General features: G+C 47.4%; 1 protein-coding gene across 6 annotated transcripts in view; it reads right to left on the bottom strand.

Annotated features, from left to right (window-relative positions):
• The window catches only part of ZXDC (ZXD family zinc finger C), a 38,506-nt gene that overhangs the window by 8,675 nt on the left and 17,077 nt on the right, over positions 1-12,754 (bottom strand). The window lies entirely within an intron of this gene.

The following is a 12,754-nucleotide window of genomic DNA, read 5'->3' as shown; positions in this document are numbered from 1 at the left end:
GGACAGGAGAGCCTGCAGAAGTCCTAGACCCAAATGCATGGTCTTAAACTACAAATGGAAGATGACGATCTGAAAGCAGATTCCCTTCCAACTAACCATGCTTGCCTCCCCTTCCAAGTCTTCTCATCCATCCAAGGTCCTGGAGCTGGGCCAAGGGCTCCCATCAGCACCCTGAGGAAGCTGCGAGGGAAGAAGGTGGGCCATAAGAGGGAACCTGAGCCCGCACACTGAGCGCCCAAGCACTTGACCTCTAGACTCCCTGCTCAAGAGAAAAAACATCTTTACCTGCTGGAGCCATCGGCACAGGGTGCTGGGGTACATGGCCCCAAATGATACACTGTGCTATCTGGTAATGTGCCATCAACATGTAAAACAGCTGAAAATGAATTACACACTGCCTGAGTTAGTTATGCAAGCCCACCAATCCACGGATGCTTGAAGGCTTATAGCCAACACATGGAACCCCATGACGGCCATGCGGCCGCCCTCACTAGTAAAGATGCCATGACACTACGTGTAATGTGACTTAATAAACTTAATAAACCGATCTCAAGAAAAACTAAAGAATCCCTTTCTCACAGTGGAAATCCAGAAACCTTTAAAAAGCAAGTCATCTTCATAACGAATGAATTTTCCTTCGATAACCTCAACACTGATCCGAAACACTGGTTTTGTACTAGACAACTTGAAAGAGCCGGGAGAGGAGAGAAGGAGAAATCCAGCCGGCAATTAAGTTTCTAGTTAAGTAGACCTAAAAAAAGAATCCTGCTCGGGCATGAAATAGCCAGGTGAGCCGGAGTGCACAGCAAACTGTGGTGCAGCATCACCTCACCTCACAGAGCCATCATCAGAATTAGGTGACACCAGCAGCACAGAGCCTGGCTCAGGCAAGGTGCTCCATACATCTCCGGAGATGCCCCTAGGCTGACAGCTACAGAACCCAGTGCCATCCCAAGCACGTGCCATCCTCGCCCCCAGGAGGGATGTGCAATGGAGATGGTCAGCTCCCTATCTTACACACCGCTGGCTCAGAGGGCTCCTTCCCCCCACCAGGTGTATAGCGGGGAGCATGATGAACTTTGGGCTCATGCAGGCTTTCTCTGCTGGGCATCCTCACTGAACCACAGAACACAGTGAACTATCTGAGTGCCTATTGCCCAATTCTCCTAAGGATGGGAGGCTAGACCCATCACATACCCTGTATGGTGGCGGGCACTGGGGCTTCATGCTTTCACACTTCCTGTTGTTTAGTTCTACGCGGCTGTTAAAGGATGTACCACAAGAACACGTTTATTCACAAGAAAAAATGTTCATGCTTAATAGCAACAAGCAGGTAAGAAATACACGTGTATCATTTCTTCAAAACAAGTAACAGGTATAGTTTAGACACATAGGGAAATGTTTAACATCAAAACGCTGGAAGTGGCTTTCCCTGGGTGGTGGAGCTGCCGGGGAAGGTATGTTAAGAAATCCATGATTTTTCCCTAAGAGCACACCAACATTACCGGAACCCCTGACGGAACGTGCACCCTCAGTTACGGGCCCGCACGTCTGTGCTCCGGCTGTCCCCACTTGTCTGGGGGCCTTGCTCTCCACCAGAGCACTGGCTGGCTTTCATCACGGACACCCTTCAGCAGGCCTGGGTCACCTCCAGCACAGTGGTCTCCCTGCCCCATCAATTCTTTCTCGAAGCCCGTGTGGAGATTTTAACTAAGTAAGTCTTCCAAATGAACTTAAACCTGACGGGTATTTTTTTTTCTTTTAAAAAGTTCCTTTCGGGGGGCGCCTGGGTGGCTCAGTCAGTTAAGCGTCCAACTTTAGCTCAGGTCATGATCTCAGGGTTCATGACCTCAAGCCCCCGAGTCAGGCTGTCTGCTGTCAGTGCAGAGCCCGTTTCTGATCCTCTGTCTCCCTCACTCTCTGCTCCTCCGTCACTCGCTCTCAAAAATCAACATTAAAAAAAAAGTAATAAAAAGTTCCTTTGGGGGTACCTGGGTGGCTCAGTTGGTTAAGTATTCAACTCTTGGTTTTGACTCGGGTCATGATCTCACGGTTTGCGGGTTTAAGCCCCACATCAGGGACAGCGCAGAGCCTGCTTTGGGATTCTCTCTCTGCTCCCACCCCCTCAAAATGAACAAACTTAAAAAATAAAATAAGAAATAAAAGGCTTCTTTGGGATTTTAAAGGAAATGAATAAAAAATGTAAATTAACAGTACGAATTGAGTGTTCCATCCAAGTACACAGTAAGCTGTAAACAGGCCCTTATCCAGGCACAGCATATCTGTCACTAGTAATTCTGATACTTTATTACTTTCACTGCCATTATGAGTGACATCTATTTTTCAGTATTGTTTTTCCGATTATTCTGATAGAAAAGCAACTCATGTGATATATGCAAACATTTTTTATACAATTAGCTACTGGTTTACCCTTATTTGTAATTATTTGAGTCTATTCCCTTGGGTTTTCTAAGCCTGATAATCATCACTGATGGGCAATCACATCTTCCTATTGATTTTTCTCTAAAGTTTCCATAAAAACGTCCAATGTTATTGTAGTGCTGGTGTGGCTGCATCTTCTGATTATAACGGGAACAGGTTCCCCACTGAAAATAATGTTGACTGTTTTTCTGACTTGCTCTCCATTATTAGGGAAATCTTTTTAGTTCCTAGTTAAAGGTTTATGATTTTTGAAAATCAACAATGATGAGTTTTATCTACTGCCTTGTTTGGCATCAGTGAAGATCATGCGGTTCGCCTCTGGCTCTCTGATGTGGCAAATCATACTGACAGCTGCCTAACCGTGACCCACGTGGAACCCTACACAAGCCCTAGTCATCTGGAATTCAGTGGCTGGTATTTTACTCAGGGGTTCTATGCCCACTTCACTCGCTGAAGACGAAACGCTCTTTTCTTATGTGTAGTACAGCTAGCAGGCTGACTGAAGGTTCTGGAGCCAGTCGGCCTTGGGTGCCCCACCCCGGTGCGGCCATCCATCAGCTGTGCAGCCCCGTCAAGTCAATCTCTCTGTGCTTCAGCTTCCTCATCCAGAAAGTAGAGCATCAACGCTTACATCTCATAAGGTTGCTGTGAGCGGTACATCAGAACAATGTTGGGTATATGAGCTTCGATGAACTATTACGCCTAGGTCAGGCATAGCTCTGGGGTATGCTAACTGAATGCCTCTTATTTGAAATGTGGCCGGTGATTAGCTATCTGTTCATGGTTTACCGTTCTTTCAAATACTGCCTGGATCCTTACTTCATTAGGTACTGGGCTGTAACGGCAATCCTCACCGTGAAGCTTACGATTGCTGCCTGTGTCCTAAGCACACATACGTATGTTTTCCAGGGACCTACAGATGAAGCTACAATCAGAATGCAATGATGAAGCAGTAGAGCGTACCCTGGAAATACTGAGAGGGCCAGTACCAAGAGATCTCGAAAAAGGTTTGGGATAATCTAGCAGCCATAATGCAGTCATCATAGCCCTTATGAAACTGTCCATAGAGGATTAGTCAGGGGCCCATCAGGGCCCCAGGAACACTCTAGGTAAAACACCCAGAGGGATTCCATGCAGACGATGGGGTACATCAGTGATAGCACACTAACGAGCAACCACCTAAGTTGGCACAGCAGGTAGGCACCACCACCTCAGAATCCAGAAGAGGGACAGTGCCCAGGAGCCAGAACTATATCAGAGTCAAGGGCTGCCCAGCATGAACTGGGACCACGGGGGAAACACAGCCATTGTCATAAAACTCCTACCAAAGCAGAGCGTGAGCAAGGTCCCAGTTCCTCCTTCCTCCCTCCACCTAATCCCCTGCCAATGCTCCTGCTGGCCAACCTAGGCTAGGAGTCTAGGAAAGATAGTCCTGAGGTCGTGAAGGTCAAACTGGCAAGCTGGAAAGGAGGACTCTAATGGTTCACATGAAAAGGCTGTCCAGGAGCTCCCAGGGTGACAGAGAAATGGGGGCAGGATTTGGGGACAGAATACGCCTCCATGTACCATCCAGAGTTCAGGACCACCAGACCACACACATCTGGCCTTGGCTCCCAGGGCCTGGCTCCCACCCCCGCCCGCTGAACTCCAAAAGCCGGCGGACTGGAGCCACATACACACGAAGTCCTGCCACTGTTTTCCTTATTTTGCTCCAATAAAAACTAAATGAATGTACAGAAGCACATGCTGTGATGAGCAAGACATACATGCTACTGAACTAACCACTGGGTCCTCTAATCAGCACTGGGCTAAGTGTTTTACTTAGAATCCTTTACCATAAGAATCCTCACGGGTAATCCACACAACCACCTGGAGAGGCAGGTCCTGTACTGTCCCTAGCAACAGAGGAGGAGGCTGCAGCCGAGGGGCCAGACACCTGCCCAACGCCACTGCAACCAGAGGAACAGACCTCAACCCCATCCCTGACCCCCACGGTGGTGCTCCGATCCCTAGCCACTTAGTGTTGTCACAAGTCACCGCACATGGCGGCATGGATATAGCACAGCTCTCCGAAGTGTGGCAAAGCCAATCACATCTTCTATGCTGCACGAAGGCCCCTCCTCACAAGGATCAGGAACCTGCCAGAGAGGGCTTTCGGCAGGCTGCCAGGGTCAGACTTCCATGCTCACTTGACAGCAAGGTGGGAGGACCTGCAGGGGGAGCAGGCGTCTACCAAGGAGACAGAAGGGGAGGGAACAGCACAGGGCACGCTCTGTAAAGGTAACAGAAACAAAACAAGGGACAGCAGCTAGTCAGTAGAGGGCAGGCCTGTACGACCAGGACTGAGAAGAGCCTCATCACCAGCTCACCTCCGGGTGCAGGACACCTCAACTCCCAGCCTATTCGGGGACAGGGGTCACATTTCTCCACCACTACCACCACCACCACCATCACTACCACAGGAAGTCCGCTGCCCCCAAGCCCCTTTATCTGCTTCAGATCTCCGGCCATACCAGCTCTTCAAACCATCGCTCTAGTCCAGGAAGCAAACGGAACCTGGGCCCCAAGGGATGGGCGCGGCCCTGCCCACGAGTACTGCCAGGAGGCTCCCTCTCCGAAGAGCTGCTCAAACACGCTGTGCTTACGCTAACCTGCACGGTCTAACCCTGGGTAGGTGAAGGTCAGCGGTGCAGAGGGTACTACCATGGACAGCTGAAGCAAAGTCATCCTAAGGACAAGACCAGGTGGCCTCCCTCCCCATACTCCTCCCCCCACCCCCACCCACCGCCTGCAATCCACTTTGCTCCCCCATCACGGGCCACACCGGCCACCCTGGGCGCCTACATGGAGCCTACGGGGTGTAAAACAGCCCCAAGTGATCCTGACACACATTCTCTCACACCACCAGGGAGCGTTTACTCCAGCCGCAGTCCAGACTCCCCATCCACCCTGCCGGGGGCCTTCATGACGCTCAAGTTCATAATCTACTCTTGCAGGTCCAGTGTCTGCGTGAATGTTCCCAGAATTCTCTTCTAGAAAACAGGCTGTAACTGAGGCATGTCCTCAGTTAACGGCCAGCCCGCGCTGGGGCCTTTCTCCTGTCTTCCCTTAGTGTGGCTCTCCTGCTCTCAGCATGGCAGCGCGGGAAGAAATGGAAGGAGCCTAGTGACTCCGATGCCTAAAGATTTTTGCTTTAATGGGGGGGGGAATGTGTGTACATGTATTTTAAAAAACAGATTTTTGACTTAATTTCAGAGCTCAATCCAACCCAATTAATCAAACATTCCAGTGGCACAGACCGACCAGTGGCAGCAAGCACAGCATCTCACCTGGCCGTCCACCCGCAAGCCCATCTTCCAATGTGGGACGAGCTGGCTGTGCTGAAGGAGCTGCAGAGGGCCCCACCCTGTGCTGCCAGGCCCTCATCTGTTCCTTACTGCTTCCGTCACCCCCTTCTGGGAAGGGAGACCAGTTCCAGACTCCATGTCTTTACCGGTTTACAGGTAAAGCGGCTGGGGAGCTCGCCCAAGTGCCCCAGGTGTGACCCCCCCCCCCCCGCCCCGCAAAGCCTCCACTGGTGTGCTCCATCCTGGCAGAATAGCTGTTCCACTTCCCACGACTTAAACTGGGGGTCGATATTTATTAATTACATAATTAATGTATTTTCAAGTACAAAAAATAAAAATGGTGAAAATGATTTAAAAACCCATAATCTTAACACTCAAGAAAAACCACTATCCATGCAAGGATATTTGTTTGCTCTACCATTTGTGTTTCTATGCAAATACATGCACAAAATGTGTCTGTCAACGACACACTCGGCTTTTCTTACAAACACGGACTTACCAAACCTATGCACAACGTGTGCTTTGCTGGCGTAATAATTATGAGCTATAAATATTTAGTAGTACACAGCTCCACACTGAGCAGCAGCTGACATGTGGGCCCTTACGTAGATCCCTGGATACTTCCCTGAGAAAAGTCCCAAAATAGTTATTTCATGATTGAACGTTACGCAGATCTTTTGGCTCTCGAAAACAGTATCAAATGACCGTCCAGAAATGTCACACTGCATCCCCAGTGAGGCTCTCCCCAGCACAGCCCGGGAACGCGTTCCTCGCGCCCCCGTGTGGGCTCTGGGTGTCCTCGCCTCCAAGTACGGAGCACACCCCTCTGATGACGAAGGGGACGCCTCCTCGTGTCAGCCGCCTTCTGCACAGCGCTTGCTCAGGTCCCCTACCCCTTTTCCTAAGGATGCTTTCATCTTTCTTATTATTTCATGCTGTGTCTGTTCATTCAAAACCTTTCCGAGTCCGCGGATCTCCAAGGCCTGTGCCTCTGCTCTACTCTGGGCATCTGTGCCCCATGAGGAGCGTGCTCCCCAGGGAGAGCAGCGTGGTGGCCCGGGCGTGAGGCCGGCTGCTGAGAAGTGTCTACCTTAGAGAGCTACCGTGAAGATCAAACACGAGCTGAACCACAGAAAGCACACAGCTGAGAACAAAGTAGGCACGGGCTATCCGAACAGCTTTCCATGCCTTTCAAATTCCTTAAAGCCCTCATCTTCGTTCTTTATCCTGCACAGAACCTTAGTGTTTCTTCCCAAAAGGCCGTCACTCGTTTGCCATAATTGGAAGAACCATATTGACGCGCACAAAGAAGAACGGCCACAGGCCTGTTTATCAACGTGCGTCCCTCTATGTCCTGGCCTAAGGCCACAGCTCCACCACGGTTTTCATGGCTACAGCTTGTGAGGCATCCCCAGGCAGAGGGCACATCCTCCAGGTCAGTGTCCCACGTGTCCTCAGGAACCTCTGCCCCTAGGTTCCTACAAGTGCTCTGAAATCTCCGCGGAATTTCAGATAGAATTGTGTTAAAGCCTGCAGGAAGAGTCCGCCTGACTGCTGTAAAGGTGGCTTTCTCTTGAGCACTCCACTGCTGTTAGCAAATCTTGATGGCTCCATCAAGACAGCTCCAGCATTTACCCACTTCTTCCTGCCAGCAGCCACCATCTGCCCTGCTGGGGACAGCAAGGAACCCCTACCTGCTCTCCTTGACCCTTGACCTTAGGGTTTACTTTCAAAAGAGCAGCTGGAATGATCCTTTTAAAAATATGTCACTTTCAGAAGGCACCTGGGTGGCTCAATCGGTTAAGCATCTGACTTCAGCTCAGGTCATGATTTCACAGTTTGTGGGTTCGAGCCCCTCATCGGGCTCTGTGCTGACAGCTCCGAGCCTGGAGCTTACTTCAGATTCTGTGTCTCCCTCTCTCTCTGCCCCTCCCCGTTCACACTCTGTCTCTATCTCAAATATAAACAAACATTTAAAAAAATGATTTTTAATAAATAAATAAAAAGGTGTCACTTTTCTAATTATGTCTTCATGTTTCCCCATCTGACTGTGAGCAAAAGCCAAAGTTCCAGCACAGCCCCAAGCAGCCTGGCCTCCCACCTGCTCTCTGATCACTTCCATAAAGTGAGCCTCCTCACTCTGACAACAGAGGCCTTTCCACTGAGAGCACCCTCGAGCCTCAGGCTGGCAGGGGCTGTCCCTTTGCCCACATCTACCCACACGGCTATTTCCCTTCCTCCCCTCCGTCAAGGGTCTCCTCCTCTGTTGAGGCCTCCGTCTACCCTATTTGAAAACTGCAAGCCAACACAGACCCCTTTCCTTGTTTTATTCACATTTACCGTTTGAGTTACTGTTTTTGTTTATCCAAAACTGCCCTCAACTCCACCCCCACCCCCAACTCCCACATCAGAATGCAAGCAGTGATGCCCATGTTATTTACCTGTCCCTGCATGACAGGCAGCAAGGACGTGTATCAAAAGGAAGGAGTCACCACATTTGAGATCATCTTTTCTCTGAGTCAAGTTTTGTTGTCTTCTTCTCTTCCTCCTCCTTTATGTCCTACCCACTCACAAAATTTCCCCCTGGTTGCTCCGGAATTTTTGTCACTACTGTGAATGTGGTATTTTCTCCACTGTATTTCCTAACTAGCCACATGGGACACTTCTCATAATTACACGTTTATGTTATAAGCAGTTACTTACATGTCTTTAAACCAAAGAGTTTATTAAGTTTTCTTTTGTTTTCCAAGTAATTTTTACTTTCTATTCTACCACACTATGGTCAAAAACATGTACTACCAAATTAGGTTCTTTCCCCTAAAGACTTTACGGCTTTCCTAATTTGTTCAGTTTAATTTTGATAAATATCCCATGGTTATGGAGTAGGACCAACGAAATCAACTTTATTAACCCATTGTAAATATCTTTCATATGTGTATTGTTTTATGCTTAATTTGCAAATAATGAGCTAAATTACCCATTTCCAATATTGGTAGGTTTTCATTTACCCAGTTCTAGATTTCCACCACTTTTTACTTTATCTTATTTGGTATTATAAGTTTCATATAAATATTCACATAATGGTTATTCATATAACCGTTATATTCATATATAAATATTCACAAAAATGTTATAAATCTTAGTCTTGCTGTTGATTACATATGTGAACAGCAGCCAACAAAAGGGAAAGTCTTCTCTGCCCCAGTTGCTTTGAATTCTACGCTTCTGATATTTATGATTAACCCCTGCTTTGTGATTGTTTTATCCGGTCTTAATTTTAAGCTTCCTAAATATTCCCATCCAGGGTGTGCCACCTCTAGACAACCCGTGATAGAGATTTTCGCCTTTTGACTCTTGCCAAAAAAAAGTTAGGGCAGTCACGTGCATTTACATTTTTACCGCCACAGACACGGTTTTGCTGTTTACTGCCTCTGCACTTCTTTCCTTTCCCCAACCTCAGAGACCAGAAAAACACACATCCATTAGTAGTGCTGATGTCGGTTGCATTAAAAAAAGTTTGTTTTGCTATCAGCTTCAAGAATGAAAGTTTCTCTTTACTTTTTATATTTTTATATTTCGCAGGGGACCACAATACTGAAGATACAGAAAATGGCGCAATTTTACTTTCTGTACACAATAGCAACCCAATGGGAATAGTCTTGAATTTCAGACCCTATACCTTATTTTTCCAATCATTCAGACTGCACATTTTCTAAGAATCAATACGCACACTCTGCACTTAACTACACTGACAATGACCCCCAACGGTGTTTAAATGGCTTAACTCCACTGAGTCCTGTTTCCCTGAAACTTCTCTTAGACTTATTATTTTTTTGTTTATTTTTGAGAGACAGAGACAGAGCACGAGCAGAGGAGGGGCAGAGAGAGAGGGAGACACAGAATCTGACACAGATTCCAAGCTCTGAGCTGTCAGCACAGAGCCTGACAGAGGGCTCGAACTCACAGACCATGAGATCATGACCTAAGCTGAAGTTGGACGCCCAACCGACTGAGCCACCCAGGCGCCCCACATCTCTTAGACTTATTACACAATAATCATTGAATCCTGAAAGCCAAAAAGCTCCCAAACCCACATTTCCCCCTCTAAATCTGGTGCCAAACAATTATTTAGTGGCTAACATCTGACATGAACTCACAGGAATATATTTAACTGAGAAGCACTAACATATTAACTAGGCATGTTAAGAAATATAGAACAGATGTACCTTATTACCATTTAAAAGGTAAAATATTCCAAGTCAAAACCTCAGCCAGCACAGGTTAACGTACATGAAGATATTCCCTGGCCCTGTCTGCTGGGAAGGCCTAGGCACAATGACACCCAGGTAACAATGAGCAACAACCACAAAGAGTGCCCTGACCTTGGTTTCTGAAACCATTTTCCAATAAAAGGAGAAGTGGCTGAAAACTGGGCTGGGGCAGGGAAAATACAAGACGGTGCCACAAGTTAGGGAAATGCCCCTGAAAAAAAAAAAAAACAGGGCATGTTGAAACAGCACAAGAATCCTGGGGCACCTGGGCGGCTCAGTGGGTTAAGCGTCCGACTTTGGCTCAGGTCATGAACTTGCAGTTCGTGGATTCGAGCCCTGGTCGGGCTCTGTGCTGACAGCTTGGAGCCTGGAGCCTGCTTTGGATTCTGTGCCTCCCTCTCTCTGCCCCCCTCAAAAATAAATAAAGATCACACTGTCTCTGTCTCGCTCTCTCAAAAATAAAGATGAAGGAAGGAAGGAAGGAAGGAAGGAAGGAAGGAAGGAAGGAAGGAAGGAAGGAAAGAAAGAGAAAGAAAGAAAGGAAGAGAACGAAAGAACGAAAGAACAAAAGAAAGAAAGAAAGAAAGAAAGAAAGAAAGAAAGAAAGAAAGAAAGAAAGAAAAAGAAAAAAGGAAGGAAGGAAGGAAGGAAGGGAGGGAGGGAGGGAGGGAGGGCGGGCACAAGAATCCAACTGAAAGAGCTGCCAGGAGCTAGAGCTGGAGCAATCTGAGCAGCAAATAAATACTGATAATACTGATTATCGTCCAGTACTCCTCACAATAACCTAAAGGATAATAAACACCTCTGAGTCCACACTAATGTAACCAAAACATAAATGAGGGAGAAGAGACCGCTTTCCCTTAGAGAAGTACAGGGATGAGGGAAAAAGAAAATCACCACTAGAACACCACAGTAACAAAGTCCACCCTTAAGTGCTGAATGAGGGGAGGCTTAAGGAGAAACAGGATATTTGCATGAGCGCAGGAGCAGATTAACCTTGCCCAAGGACAAGTCTGGCCTTTGCCTCTCGATCCTGAAAAGAAATCGCAAGATCCCTGGAAGGTCCAGCCTGGTAAGTGTGTCTACCTGGGAGCCCTCAGGCACTTCAGTCTACCGACGTGATTTATGGTGGAGGACTCGGGTCACAGAGTCAGCTCAACCTTCGGAGGGGCTGGAGACTGTCAGCCACATGGACAGGCACCCATCTGTGCAATCGAGACACGATCAACGTGTGGATATGAAGGCCCAGGTGAGCTCCCCTGGTTGGCAATACTTTGTCACACAATGGGAGAAGTCAGCACTGTCTGCAAACAGGACAGACTGCCCACCAGAGGTCTGAGACCTCCAGAAGGAAGAACACCTAATCATTGCAAGGGAGTTACGCCATCCGCCAACAACTGACCCACTGGATCAAAGCTCAATTAGATCCAGCCTCTAGATGGGATCACTGATTTATAGGAACCACAGAAGACAGAGGAACCGGTTAATCTCCAGCACAGTGGTGCAACCAGCCAAATCTAGACTGGCCAACTCCGCGGGACAAACCACCCAGATTCTCCCACAAGCACACGGGACAAAAATGGAGGGAGAAGCCTACAGATGACAAAGAACATTAAGAAACATATCAACCAATAGTAATATGAGGCTTACTTGGAATGCGATTCAAGCAAATAGCTATAAAAATCATTTACAACGTTTGAGACAACTGAAAATTTGAACACTTGCTAAATATTAAGGAAATACTGTTAATTTTTAAAGAAGTGATAACATCATATGGGTTCGCTTTTTAAGTGTCATTGTTTAAAAGATAATGTGGAACTATTTAAAAAATTAAAAATAAGTAAAACCACCTCTACAGATAAAAACAATTAAAAATAAAAGTACCTCCACAGATGCCACCCAAAAGCAACGCAGTCAATGTAACATGTACCATACACCTGAATGTTCAGTGTCCTTTGTCCTTCAAGTGGAGGTTACCGATCGGGTTAAACAGAGGCATCTGCTTCCCTTCACTGACTCTGCCTAGCAGGTGCTAGATTCTTCCACTCTATGGACGTCCTCTACCACCACATACTTTCTTCTATTATCTCTATAAGTGCCATGGGGACACTGTGTGACCGCTACGGAGGTAACCCTTCCCCAGTCACAGGGAACAGGGCCACGAACAACATTCGCTGTAGGGCACTATCTGCTTTAAGAAAACGGATTAACAGAAAATAGGGAGTGATTTTAAAGAAGCCATGATATTAAGAAAGATACAAACTGTACTGCTAACTGTACATACTCTTTGATATTCTTCAAATAAATTTTAGACAAAGAGACACATGAAACACTCGAAAAACGGTACTAGAAGTCATCGCTGTTTCCCTTACAGAAGGATTTACCAGTTTCTTCACGCACGGCATCCCGCCATTCCATTCTCTAGACGGACAACAGACAGATGCACGAGGCCACAAATTAACAGGTCTTGTCTGGTCCACTCAAGTGTTTTTTAAAAATTCGACAAAGTTGCTGACGTTTTAAAATTACAAGATTTTAACGTAACACTGAACTACGCATCCACAATGCCACATGCCACCCAAGGGCCGGCTCCGCAAAACCCTGCTCCTGGGACAGCAGCAGCCCCGTCCCCAGGCTGTTCCCAATGCCACGGTCAGGGGCCAGTTGCCATCTGGCAGCAGGTTCCCACCTCCG

Source organism: Leopardus geoffroyi, chromosome A2 (assembly GCF_018350155.1).
Source record: "Leopardus geoffroyi isolate Oge1 chromosome A2, O.geoffroyi_Oge1_pat1.0, whole genome shotgun sequence".
In the NCBI taxonomy this organism is placed as follows: Eukaryota; Metazoa; Chordata; class Mammalia; order Carnivora; family Felidae; genus Leopardus; species Leopardus geoffroyi.
This window is presented reverse-complemented; position numbering and strand designations above follow the sequence as displayed.